We start from the raw sequence: 13334 nt of genomic DNA, 5'->3' as shown, positions 1-13334 counted from the left end.
TTGCCATAGGAAGCATGTTATGAAATTGGACAGGGTGCAGATGAATTTTCCAAGGATGTTGCCAAGACTCAAGGGACTGAGTTATAGGGAGACGTTGGACAGGCTAGGACTTTTTCTTTAGAGCATAGGAGACTGAGTGGGGATCTTTATAGAAGTGTATAAGATCATGAGAAACATGGATAAGGTCAATGCACTCAGTCTTTTTCCCAGTCTTGGGGAATTGAGGACTGGAGGATATGAGCTGAAGGTAAGAGAGGAAAGAATACATGGACAAAAAAAAGTTGCTGGAAAAGCTCAGGTCTGGCAGTATCTGTGAAGGAAATAAACAGTTAACATTTCGGGACCGGTGACCCTTCCTCAGAACTGATAGTGGCCGGGAAAAATGATAATGGGAACTGCAGATACTGGAGAATCCAAGATAACAAAGTGTGGAGCTGGATGAACACAGGCCAAGCAGCATCTCAGGAGCACAAAAGCTGATGTTTCGGGCCTAGACCCTTCATCAGAGAGGGTGATGGGGAGAGGGTTCTGGAATAAATAGGGATAGAGGGGGAGGCGGGCCGAAGATGGAGAGAAAAGATAGGTAGCGAGGAGAGTATAGGTGAGGAGGGGATAGGTTAGTCCAGGGAGGACAGGTCAAGGGGGCAGGATGAGGTTAGTAGGTAGGAAATGGAGGTGAGGCTTGAGGTGGGAGGAGGAGATAGGTGAAAGAAAGAACAAGTTAGGCAGGCGGGGACGAGCTGGGCTGGTTTTGGGGTGCAGTGGGGAGAGGGGAAATTTGAAGCTGGTGAAATCCACATTGATAGCATTGGGCTGCAGGGTTCCCAAGCGGAATACGAGTTACTGTTCCTGCATCCTACGGATGGCATCATTATGACACTGCAGGAGGCCCAGGATGGACATGCTGTCTGAGGAATGGGAGGGAGAGTTGATATGGTTCGCGACTGGGAGGTGCAGTTGTTTACTGCGAACCAAGTGTAGCTGTCTCTGAACTCTCTTTACTGCACTTCTGAAAGCCTCCCAGTTGCCAGATGTCCCTTTACCTGTGAACAGCGTTCCCAAAATCAACTTTTGAAAGTTCCTACCCAAGACCATCAAAATTGGTCTTGCCCTGATTAAGAATTTTAACTTGAGGGCCAGGCCTAACCTTCCCCGTAACTAATTTAAATCTAATAGAATTATGGTCACTGGTCCCAAAGTGCTCCCCCATTAACACCTCAGTCACTTGCCCTGCCTTATTTTTGCTTTACAGAGTGAGTGTTTAAGTGTTAAATGGAAAACAGTTCCAAATTATTTTAAAAAAACCTGCAATGAAAACAAGAGCAATATTCTGATCACTTTTTTCAAACGTCTTTATAATGGAGCAGTTCTGAAGGAGGATCTTGGCCCTGAAACATCAATGCTGTTTTCTCTGCACAAGTGCTGCCAGACCTGCGAGATGCTCCAGCAATTTCTGTTTTTGCTTTTTTTTGAAATTCATTGGAAGGGGGTGTTGCTGGCTGGCAAGCATTTATAGCCTCTTCCTAGTTGTATTTGGGAAAGAAGTGATGAGCTGCCTTCTTGAAACGCTGCAGTCCACCCGCTGTGGATTGACATGCAAGTCTGTTTCACATCTCCACATCCACATCATTAAAGCTGGTTTACTCACTAAAATTGCTGTCCATCTGATTTAAAGAATGTCCTGTCTCTACACACAGCATACTTTATAATGGTGTGCAACTATCACTGAGCTAAATGGGATGGAATTCAAACAGATCTAGCAACTCAATGCTGGGTATCCATAAGATTCTGTGGGCCATCAACAACAGCTGCTATGAGTGGCAACCCTTGACATTATAGCTGCTTTTGACCGAGTGTGGCATCAAGGTGCCCCAGCAAAACTGGAATCAATGGGTGTCAGGGGCAAACTCTCACAGCTTGGAGTCATACGGGGCACATAGGAAGATGGTTATGGTTTTTATAGAACCCTTACAATGTGGAAGCAGGCCATTCAGTCCATCAACCACACTAATCCTCTAAACAGCATCCAACCCAGACCCATCCCCTACTCCTATGACCCTGTATTTCCCATGGCTAATTCACCTAGCCTGGAAGCTATAGGGAACTTAGTATGGCCAATGCACCTACCCTGCACATCTCTGAACCGTGGGTTGGGGGGGGGATCCCATGCAGACACAAGGAAAACATGTAAAATCCACATAGACAGTCACCCAACGCTGGATTCAAGCCCAGGTTCCTGGCATTATGAGGTAGTAGTGCTGGAGGTCAATCATCTCAGCTCCAGGACATCTCTGCAGGAGTTCCTCAGGGTAGTGTCCTAGGCCCAAACATCTTCAGCTGCTTCATCAATGACCTTCCCTCCATCATAAGGTCAGAGGTGGTGAAGTTCGCTGATGACTGCACAATGTTCGGCACCATTCGTGACTCCTCAGATACTGAACCTGTCCATGTTCAAATGTTACAGATCTTAACAATATCCAGGCTTGGGCTGACAACTGGCAAGTGACATTCATGCCACACGAATGCCAGGTGGTGACCATTTGCAGTAACAGATAATATAACCACTGCTCATTGATGTTCAATGGCATTACCATGACCAAATCCCACACGATTAATGCCCTGGGGGTTACCATTGACCAGAAACTCAACTAGACTCATCACATAAACACAGCAGCTACAAGAGCAGGCCAGAGGCTAGGAATACTATGATGTGTAACTCACCTCCTGACTCCTCAAAGCCTGTCCACCATCTACAAGGCACAAGTAAAGAGTGTCATGGAATACAGAAGAGTGAGAAGAGACTTTATTGAAACATACAAAATTCTTAGGAGGCCTAACAGAGTTGATGTGGGAAGGGTGTTTCCCATTGTGGAAGAGTCTAGGACCAGGCATTATAATCTCAGAATAAGGGACTCACATTTAAAACTGAGATGAAGAGGAATTTCTTCTCTCAGAGGGCATGAATCTATGGAATTATTTACTGCAAAGGGTTGTAGAGGCTGGGTCATTAAGTATATTCAAAGCGGAGACCGACAGAGTTTTGGTCAGAAGTTGCTGGAAATGCTCAGCAGGTCTGGCAGTATTTGTGAAGAGTAAATCAGAGTTAACGTTTATGGTTTGGTGACTCTTCTGACCTGCTGATTCCTGATTTACAGCATCCGCAATTTTGGCTTTTAGATTTTTAATCAGAAAGGGAACTGACAGTTATGAGAAAAATGCAGGAAAGTGGAGGTTAGGATCGTCAGATCAGATGTGTTATCGAATGGTGGAGCAGGTTGATGGGCCGAATAGTCTACTTCTGCTCCCCAGCAATACTGATAAGAACACATAAAACAACCGGAACACTTAATTCCATTTATCTGACTGAAATCTTCCTGAGAGTACATCTGCGAAAGTAAGGGTTAGCTCTCTTGGCTGGAAGGCTGGTTTGTGATGCAAAGTGATGTCAATAGTGTGGAAACAATTCTTGCACCTCCTAAGATTATGAAGCATGCTCCTTCTCAACTCTCCCCTCAACTGAAGTACAGCGAAGCTCAGGTTAAACCACTAGACATTTCTCTCTAATGAGAGAGCAAAGAACAAAGAACAAAGAAAATTACAGCACAGGAACAGGCCCTTCGGCCCTCCAAGCCTGCGGCAATCCAGGTCCTCCATCTAAACCTGTCACCTATTTACTAAGGATCTGTATCCTCCGGCTCCCTGCCCATTCATGTATCTGTCTAGATACATCTTAATTGATGTTATCGTGCCCGCCTCTACCAGCTCCGCTGGCAACGCGTTCCAGGCACCCACCACCCTCTGCGGAAAGAACTTTCCACACATATCTCCCTTAAACTTCTCCCCTCTCACCTTGAAATCGTGACCCCTAACAATTGAGTGCCCCACTCTGGGAAAAAGCTTCTTGCTATTTGCCCTGTCTATACCCCTCATGATTTTGTAGATCTCAATCAGGTCTCCCGTCAACCTCCGTCCTTCTAATGAAAATATTCCTAATCTACTTAAGCTCTCTTCATAGCTAGTGGCCTCCATATTAGGCAACATCCTGGTGAACTTCCTCCGCACCCTCTCCAAAGCATCCACATCCTTTTGGTAATGTGGGACCAGAACTGTACACAGTACTCCAAATGAGGTCGAACCAAAGTCCTATACAACTGCAACATGACCTGCTAACTCTTGTACTCAATACTTCGTCCAATGAAGGAAAGCATGCCGTATGCCTTCTTGACCACTCTATCGACCTGCTTTGCCACCTTAAGGGTACAATGGACCTGAACACTCAGATCTCTCTGTGCATCAATCTTCCCCAGGGCTTTTCCATTTACCGTATAGTTTGCTCTTGAATTAGATCTTCCAAAATGTATCACCTCACATTTGCCTGCATACTCCATCTGCCATTTCTCTGCCCAAATCTCCAATCTATCTATATTATGCTGCATTCTCCAAGTCTCCTTCACTATCTGCTACTCCACCAATCTTAGTGTCTTCTGCAAACTTGCTATTCAGACCATCTATACCTTCCTCCAGATCATTTATGTATGTCATAAACAACAGTGGTCCCAGCACAGATCTCTGTGGAACACCACTGGTCACAGTCTTCCATTTTGAGAAACTCCCTTTCACTATAACTCTATGTTGTTCAACTCCTATGGTGGGGTAAGGCTATAGCAACTTTAAATGAAAACAAAGATAATTTATCCAAAACACATTTGCAGAGCAAGGACAAGTGCTGGCATGAACAGCAAAATGGAGGAGGTGGTGGCCTCGTGGTATTATCTCTAGACTTTTATTCCAGAGACCCAGGTAATGTTCTGGGGACCTAGGTGTGAATCCTGCCATGACAGGTGATGGAATCTGAATTCAAAAAAGCTCTGAAATTAAAAATCTAATGATGACCATGAATCATCTGGTTCGCTAATGTCCTTTAGGGAAGGAAACTGCCGTCCTCACCTGGTCTGGCCTACATGGAACTCCAGACCCACAGCAATGTGGCTGACTCCGAACTGCTCTCTGGGCAATTAGGGATGGGCAATAAATGCTTCCCCAGCCAGCAATGCCCACATCCTGTGAATGAATAAAACAAAAAGTAAACCTTTGGTCAAGTTTCCTGGTTATTAAAACTAAATGGGAAATCGAAACTTGTTTGGGAATATACTTCTGTTGAATGTTAATGCTATTTCAATACAATAGTCTCACATCTAACAGATTTCACAATGGAAGTAGGCAAAGTTTATATGGTCAAAGAAAAACGAACTTCAGAAGCTGATGGTAATCTTCAGAATGGAGTCTATTGGTACATCTTGACTTCACACAATCTTTTAAGGTGGTGACTGATGTGAGTGATTTGGCAATCTTACTGCACAGTTGTGACTCAGGAATAGAGAAAACAGCTGGGTACTTTTCAAAGAAACAGAACCAGCATCAAAATAAAGAATCTTCATTGGAAAAGGGAGTGCTGAGATTATTACTGGCTCTCAGACATTGCATTGTTTGTGTCGGCCATCACAATAAATAAAATTTACACCACCCAGAATCCATTGGCCTTTGTTGAGAAATTTAAAACAGGAGATGTTAGACTGTATCGATGGTAAGATAACACAGTGTAGAGCTGGACGGACTCAACAGGCGAAGCAGCATCAGAGGAGCAGGGAGGCTGATGTTTCGGGTCGAGACCCTTCCTCAATGGAGTTTGTTCATTCAACCTTTTATTACTGGTAAGAATTATACCATTGTTGAGGTACAAATTTATGAAAAAGGAACAGGAATAGGCCATCCAGCCCCTGGAACTTGCTCCACCATTCTATAACCATTCCGGCTGATCTGTTGTGAATTCCACATACCCAACTTCCCTGATCCCCTGCTTAACGAATCTCTGTCCTAAAAATGTTCACTCACCTCACATTCATCATCTTCTCAGGCAAAGAGTTCCAAAGTCACCATCCTTAGAGATAAAATGTTTTTACACATCTGTTGAGAAAGGGCGACCCCCGGTGCTGCATTCACCCATCAGGGAAACATCTTTTCCATGTCCATCCCATCGTGATCAGCATCTTACACTTCAATCAAGTCATTCCTCACTCTTCTAAATTCCAGTGGGAAGAAGTACAGTCTCTCTAGCCTTTCCTCATGAAACATTCCAGATGTCAATCTGTAAACCTTCTCTGACCTGCCCCCAGTGCATTTACATCCTTCCATAAATAGAGACCAAAACACCACACAGTGTGATATAGGCTCAATGGCCTGAAGGATAAAAGTTCTGGGGCTCAATTCCTCTCATTAAGGATAGCATCCCATTTATGTTCTAGACAGTCTGGAGTTGAGAGGGTTGGCTTATGAGGAGATTACGCAGACTGGGACTATACTCATTGAAATTTAGAAGAACGAGATGGGAGCTTATGGAAACATACAAAATTTTGAAGGGAATAGGTAGGAGAGAATCAGGGAGAACACAAGGTGTACAGTTAGATACAGCAGGCCAAGCAACATCAGAGGAGCAGGAAGGCTGATGTTTCAGGCCTAGACCCTTCTTCAGACCCAAGCTCTACACCTTGTTACCTCAGATTCTCCGGCATCTGCAGTTCCTACTATCTCAGAGAATCAGGGAGGCTGTTTTCACTGGTTGATGAAACTAGAATGAAGGGGCATTGCCTCAAAATAAGGGAGAGTGGCTTAGGACTGAGGTCAGGAGGAACTTCTTCACCAAAGGGTTGTGAATCTGTGGAATTCCCTGCCCAGTGAAGCAGTTGAGGCTTCCTCATTGAATGTTTTTAAGACAAAGGTAGATTTTTGAACAGTATGGGTATTAAGGGTTATGGTAAACAGATGAGGAGATCAGCACCAATCTTACTGAATGGTGGAGCAGATGCTCCAGGCCAGATGGCCTACTCCTGCTCCTATTCCTTATGGTTTTACGTTCCTACAATGTGTTATACAGGCATACAAACACATTGTGACCTGTTCGCTTGAACACTCAAATCTCTCTGCACTCAGCTGGTCTCCATTTATTCTTCCCAGCAAAGTGAAAACCTTATGTTTTCCCACGTTATATGTCATCTGCCAGACATTCCCCCACTCGCTTAATGTGTATGTATCCATCTGCAACCTGCTTATGTCCTTTTCACAACATTCTTCCCAATTTAGCTTTGCGTCATCTGTAAATATATCCTTTCACTCCTTTCAATTATGTCATTCATACAGTTTGTAAAAAGTTGAAACCCCAGCACAGACTCAAGACCCAACCTGTCACACTCTCAATCCAGAAAAGACTCACTTAACAGGCTGTATTTTGACCTGGCCAACCAGTCTATTCACATTAATGTTACCCGCCCCCTCAATACCATGACCTTTGATGTTCTGTAGTAAAGACTTGGATGTGGCCTTTCTGGAAATCCAAGTGCAGTATATCTACAGGCTCCCCTATGTCCACAGCACCTGTTATCAGATCAGCCATGATCATACCAGTTGGCTGAACAGGCTTGAAACACCAAATTGCCTACTCCTGCTCTTGGGTCTTATCTTCTTACCAAACTCACTGAACAAGTCCAACATTGGGAAAACATCACAGTATGAAGGTCAACAGGCAATTACTAGCTTTTAAGACTCTATTAAGTGGTTTACAACAAAAATATATTCATTTAGAACATAGAACAGTACAGCACAGAACAGGCCCTTCAGCCCACAATGTTGTGCCGACCATTGATCCTCATGTATGCACCCTCAAATTTCTGTGACCATATGCATGTCCAGCAGTCTCTTAAATGACCCCAACGACCTTGCTTCCACAACTGCTGCTGGCAACGCATTCCATGCTTAATGCATAAAAACCCAAAAAGGATGTGTTAACAAGTGGCTAGCAAAAGAAATCAAGGATTTATTCGCATTAAAAGAAAATTCCTGTAAAATGGACAAAAGAAGGTAAACCTGAGGGTTGGGAGCATTTCACAAATCTATAAAAGAGTACCAAGGAAAAGGATAAGAAAGAGAAATTAGAATAAATCAGGAAACTGGCAAGAACCACAAAAACAGACTGTAAATTCTTCGAAAAGCTTGTACAGAGAGGCAGAAAGCAAATATGGATCCATTACAAGCAGAGGCTGGAGAATGCTTTTTAATTAATTCACACAATGTGGGCATCGTTGGCTAAACCAGCATTTATTGCCCATCCCTAATTGCCCAGAGGGCAGTTCAGAGTCAACCACATTGCTGTGGGTCTGGAGTCCCATGTAGGCCAGATAAGGTAAGGATGGCAGTTTCCTTCCCTAAAGGGCATTAGTGAACCAGAAGGGGCTTTCCTGACAATCAGCAATGGTTTCAGGGTCATCATTAGATTGTTAATTCTAGATTATTATTGAATTCAAATTCTACCTATCTGCTGTGGCAGGTCCCCTGAACATTACCTGGGTCTGTGGATTAACGCTTTATGATGATTCGACTAGGCCACTGCCTACCTGGAATGTAGGAATAAACAACTGACAGAGAAACTCAAAATACTTTGGGTTGAATTTTACCAGAAATTGGGTAAATGCCAATTTTGTTGAGCTTCATTAAGTTTCTCGTGAGTTTCTTCACTATCCTCCCAAACATGCTTCAATAACCACCAATCCTTACCTTATTATACCTGTCTTGTCTAATGCTAGCTCTATTCCCCAATTTGTTATAGGCATAAGTTAAATTTCTAAGGATCCCTTGCACTGGTGCCATTTGTGATACCTGAACATGCACCCAGTCAAACACCAACAGTCTGGAGTTGCTCTTTACTATCTCAGTAGCACACCAGTCACAACTGAACACTTCTCATGATGTAGGTGACACAGCTGACATCCTTACATGCACAGTGAACACTCTCACATCACATCTCACAAATCTAAATCAAGACTACTCTTTCCGAATACTCACTGTAGCTCAGCATCTTATTATTCATTGTGGGATCATCACACTCAGGGAAGCCTGTGAGCAATTCAAAACATTCACTTTTGTTCCCCTACAGCAAACAGAAATCAAACAAATAGAGGCAGCATTTGCCTCTTGGAACACAAACAAACTGCTCATAAATTGAGTACCAATTTACAGTCAGCAAGTGATCACTACTCCCAGCACATGTCTACTGAAACCAGGTGTCTCCACCCAGTCTTCACCATAATCCAAAGGACTCATTCAAATGGCATGGAGAAAATCTGGAAGGAACAGAAGACGGCCATCATCTCATGTTACAAAGAGTCCATTGGCTACAAGACCAGGAAATACCAAGAGTGGTTCAATGAGAATCCGAGATCACATTGACAACGGGAGGAAAACTGTCTATGCCCACCGACAATGAGGTAAAAAGAAGACCTCAAACAGCACAATGGAGTTACAAAGAACAATGAGGGAAATGAAGAACCACTGGTGAACAGAGAAAGCTAAAGAGCTGCAACTCTTTGCTGACAAGCATGGCTCCCAGGATTTGTTCACTGCTATGTAAGTAATATACAGACCTAACACCTTCGACCTCGCACCGGCGCAAGGTAACAATGCAACCCTTTTGAGAGACGGAGGAAACATCAGCCTCCAGCACTTCAAAAGCGCTCAAACCACAATACAATCTTAGACAAGGATGAAAGTCTGAGGAAATGCCCCCCCAACTTCCTGAAGTGGCAAAAAATGAAACCTCCATGAGACGCATGAAGAATGGAAAAGCTGCAGGAGTAAAATAGGATTCCAGTGGAGATTTTCAAACTCGCAGAGCTTACCCATCACCATAATCAACTGTTCCTGAAAATCCAAGACAAAAAATAAAAATCTCTGCCAATCCCAAGAATGCTGCTCAACACACTGTCTTCAGGAAAGGACGCAAAGTGCGACTAGTGAGGAATCTTCCTACTCTCCATCACTTGGAAGATCATTGCCTGAATCCTGACTAGGCACCTTCTCACAATCTCGGAGGTAATCCATCTTGAAAGCCAGTATGGCTTCCAACCAAACGTGGAATAATGGGCATGAATATCAATGCTCAACAACTCCAAGAGAAATGTCGGGAACACCATCAGCCTCTCTACAAGTCAGTCACCATTCTGACTCTTCAGTAAGGCTCCAAAACTTGGATTATGTACAGCTGCAACCTCAAGGCCCTGGAGAAGTAGCATGAACACTTTTTGAGATGGATTCTCTGCATCAGCTGGAAGATCAGGTGTAATAATATTAGTAGCCCTGACATAGCTAACAGCAGAGGCCATGACCATCAGAAACCAACTCACATGCTCAGGATGCCCGAGTTCCAACTGCCAGAGAAAATCTTCTTTGCCCAGTTCAAGGAAGGCACTTAAAAGAGGGGAGGACAAAGAAAGCATTTCAAATCATTACCTTCAATGGGAGGATAATGTGCAATGAGGCAGACCTGATGAGGGAGCTGAAGTTAAAGGAACCCATAGGGGGCAGTGACCATAATATGACAGAATGCACCCTGCAGTTTGAGATGGAGAACGCTAGATCAGATGTAACGGTATTACAGTTGAGTAAAGGTAAATACTAAGATATGAGGAAATAGCTAGCTGGCCACAGTTGAATGGAAGGGGAGCCTATCAGGGAAAATGGGAGAGCAGCAGAGGCAGAAGTTCTTGGGAGTAATTCAGGAGGCAAAGCAGAAGTTCATCCCAGGAAAGAAGAAACATCCTAAGGGACAGATGAGGTAACCATGGCTGACAAGGGAAGTCAGGGGCAACAAAAAAGAAAAAGACATACAATGTGGTGAAGATTAGTGGGAAGCCAGAGGATTGGGAAGCCTTATAAAAATCAGCACAGGGTAGCTTAAGAAGCTAGAAGATGAGAGGAAGATATAAGACTAAGCTAGCTAGGTACATACATGAAGATTGCAAGAGTATTTTTTAGATATTTAAAAAGATGAGTGAGATAAGAATGGGCATTGAACTGCTGGAGAAGTAGTAATGGGGAAATAAGAAAGGCACAGTAACTGAAGATGTACTTTGCATTGGTTTTCTCAGTGGAAGGCACCAGCAGCATATCAGAACTTCAAGAATCAGAGGGACAGCTGAGTGTAGTCACTATCACTAAAGAGAAGGTGCTTAGAAGGTGAAAGGTCTGAAGGTGGATAGATCACCAACATCAGATGGACTACACTCCAGAGGTCTGAATGACATAACTAAGGAGATTGTGGAGACACTGGTCGTGATCTCTCAGGAATCACTGGAGTCAGGGAGGGTCCCAAAGGAATGGCAGATTTAAGATGAGGTCTCCTGAGCCTGTCTGCACCATCTCCTTGTCTTCTCTAGCGCCTTTTTAAAAAATTTTCTGATGTCATGGGGAAGCCTGAACGGTGTCAGCAGGGACTATACACAGTCTGTGCCTAGAGTGAGGACACCTTGCTGTGATAGGCCAGAGCGTGAATTTGGTGGGTCATCAGCTGCAGCATTGGTAGTGACCGGAGTAAGGAGTCCTGGCTGTGGTATGCCCAGAGAGTAGACTCTTGGCGGGCTCATCATTGCTGCACACAGAGCTGGGGCTCCTTGAGTCCCAGGACACCGTACAGAAACCATGGGGCTCTGTTTGAAGACTCCTTGTACAGAAGGTGAACATTATTATGTTTGTAATTACCTTTTCTTCTTTTTGTAACTCAAAATGGCGCTGGATTATGGTGACAAAACACTTTTCACTGTATCTTTCTGGATGTTCATGACAATAAATAACTCATGTTAATTATCTTATGCAAAACAGCTAATGTAATATTCCTGTTTAATATGGGAGGGAGGCAGAAGACAGCAAGCTATAAGGAAAGTCAAGACTGACAAATTTGTTAGAATTCTTTAAAGATGTAATGAGCAAGTTAGAGAAAGGAGAGCGAGTGGGTGTGATCTATTGGTGTGTCACCTCTAAGGTGCACAGGTTGCTAAATAAGATCCCATGGTTTCAGGGTTAAGGTACTGGTAGGACAGAGAAGAAGCTGACCAGCATAACACAGGGAGTTAGGATAAACGGATCTTTTACAGGATGGCAGCCATAGACCAGTGGAATTTCACAGGGGTCAGTGTTGAGACCACAACTAATCATGATCTGGCTAAAGAAACTGAAGGCACTATTGCTCAGTTTGCAGATGACACAAAGATAGATGGAGGGACAGATAGTGGTGAGGGAAACAGGGTGGATGCCGAAGTACTTGGACAGACTAATAGAGAGGGCAAGGAAGGGGCAGATGGAAGATAATGAGGGAAAATGTGAGGTTATGCACTTTTGTGGTGAGAATAGAGGCTTATACTATCTAGCAAATTGGGAAAGGCTTCATAAATCTGAAACACAAGGGCCCTTCTTGTCCTAGTTCAGGATTCTTTTAATGATTAGCATGCACATTCAGTTGGGAGTTAGGAAGGCAAATGCAATGTCAGCGTTCCTTTCCACAGAACTAGAATACAAAAGCAGGGATGTACTGCTGAGACTATATAAGGCACCGGTCAGGCCACATTTAGAATACGAGCAGTTTGGACCCCACATTGAAGGAAGGATGTGCTGGAACAAAATCAAAATTGCTGGAAAAGCTCAGCAGGTCCTGCACCATCTGGTGCCATTGGCGTTCTGTCCTATTTCTAGGTCTCGATTTGCTGGGATAGTTGGCATCACTTCCAGTTCTGTTTTTCATTGGTTTGTTTATCAGGCCCAGTTCAATGCATTTGTTAAAGAAGTTCCGGTTGGAATGCCAGGCTTCTAAGAATTCCCTGGAATGTCTCTGTTTGGCTTGTGCTATTATGGATGCGTTGTCCCAGTCGAAATTGTGTACTTCTTTGTGTATTGAGACCAGTGAAAATTAGTTGTGTCTCTCAGTGGACATACGGGATACCAAAGCTTCACCAGAGACACAATGACGATGTTACCAAGTAGGGGACAAAACCACCGCATTTAAACCCACCGGCTCAGTGAGCACATCCACAGCGTCATCCACAGCCCGAACTCTAAACCTTCTCTCAAAAACTTTAAATGAGGAAGGTTATCTAAGATTAAAAAGGGATCTTGATCAACTGGTCCAATGAGCTGAGGAGTGGCAGATGATGTTTAATTTTTATAAATGAGAAGGTATTCCATTTTGGCACAGAAAATAGGGGCAAGACTTATGCAGATAAAGGTAGGGTCCCAGGTAGCGTTGTCAAGCAGGTACAGGTACATAGTTCTTTGTAAGTTGAATCACAGGTAGGCAGGGCGATTAAGAAGGCAATTAGAATGTTTGCCTTCTTTGCTCAGATCACTGAGTGCAGGAGTCAGGATGTCATTGTTGAGGGTGTACAAGATGTTGGTGTGGCCATTTCTGGTGTATTCTGTGCAGTTCTGATCACCCTGCTACAGGAAGGATATTATTAAAT

The sequence above is a fragment of the Stegostoma tigrinum genome, chromosome 2 (assembly GCF_030684315.1).
Source record: "Stegostoma tigrinum isolate sSteTig4 chromosome 2, sSteTig4.hap1, whole genome shotgun sequence".
NCBI lineage: Eukaryota > Metazoa > Chordata > Chondrichthyes > Orectolobiformes > Stegostomatidae > Stegostoma > Stegostoma tigrinum.
Note: the sequence above shows the minus strand (reverse complement) of the source record.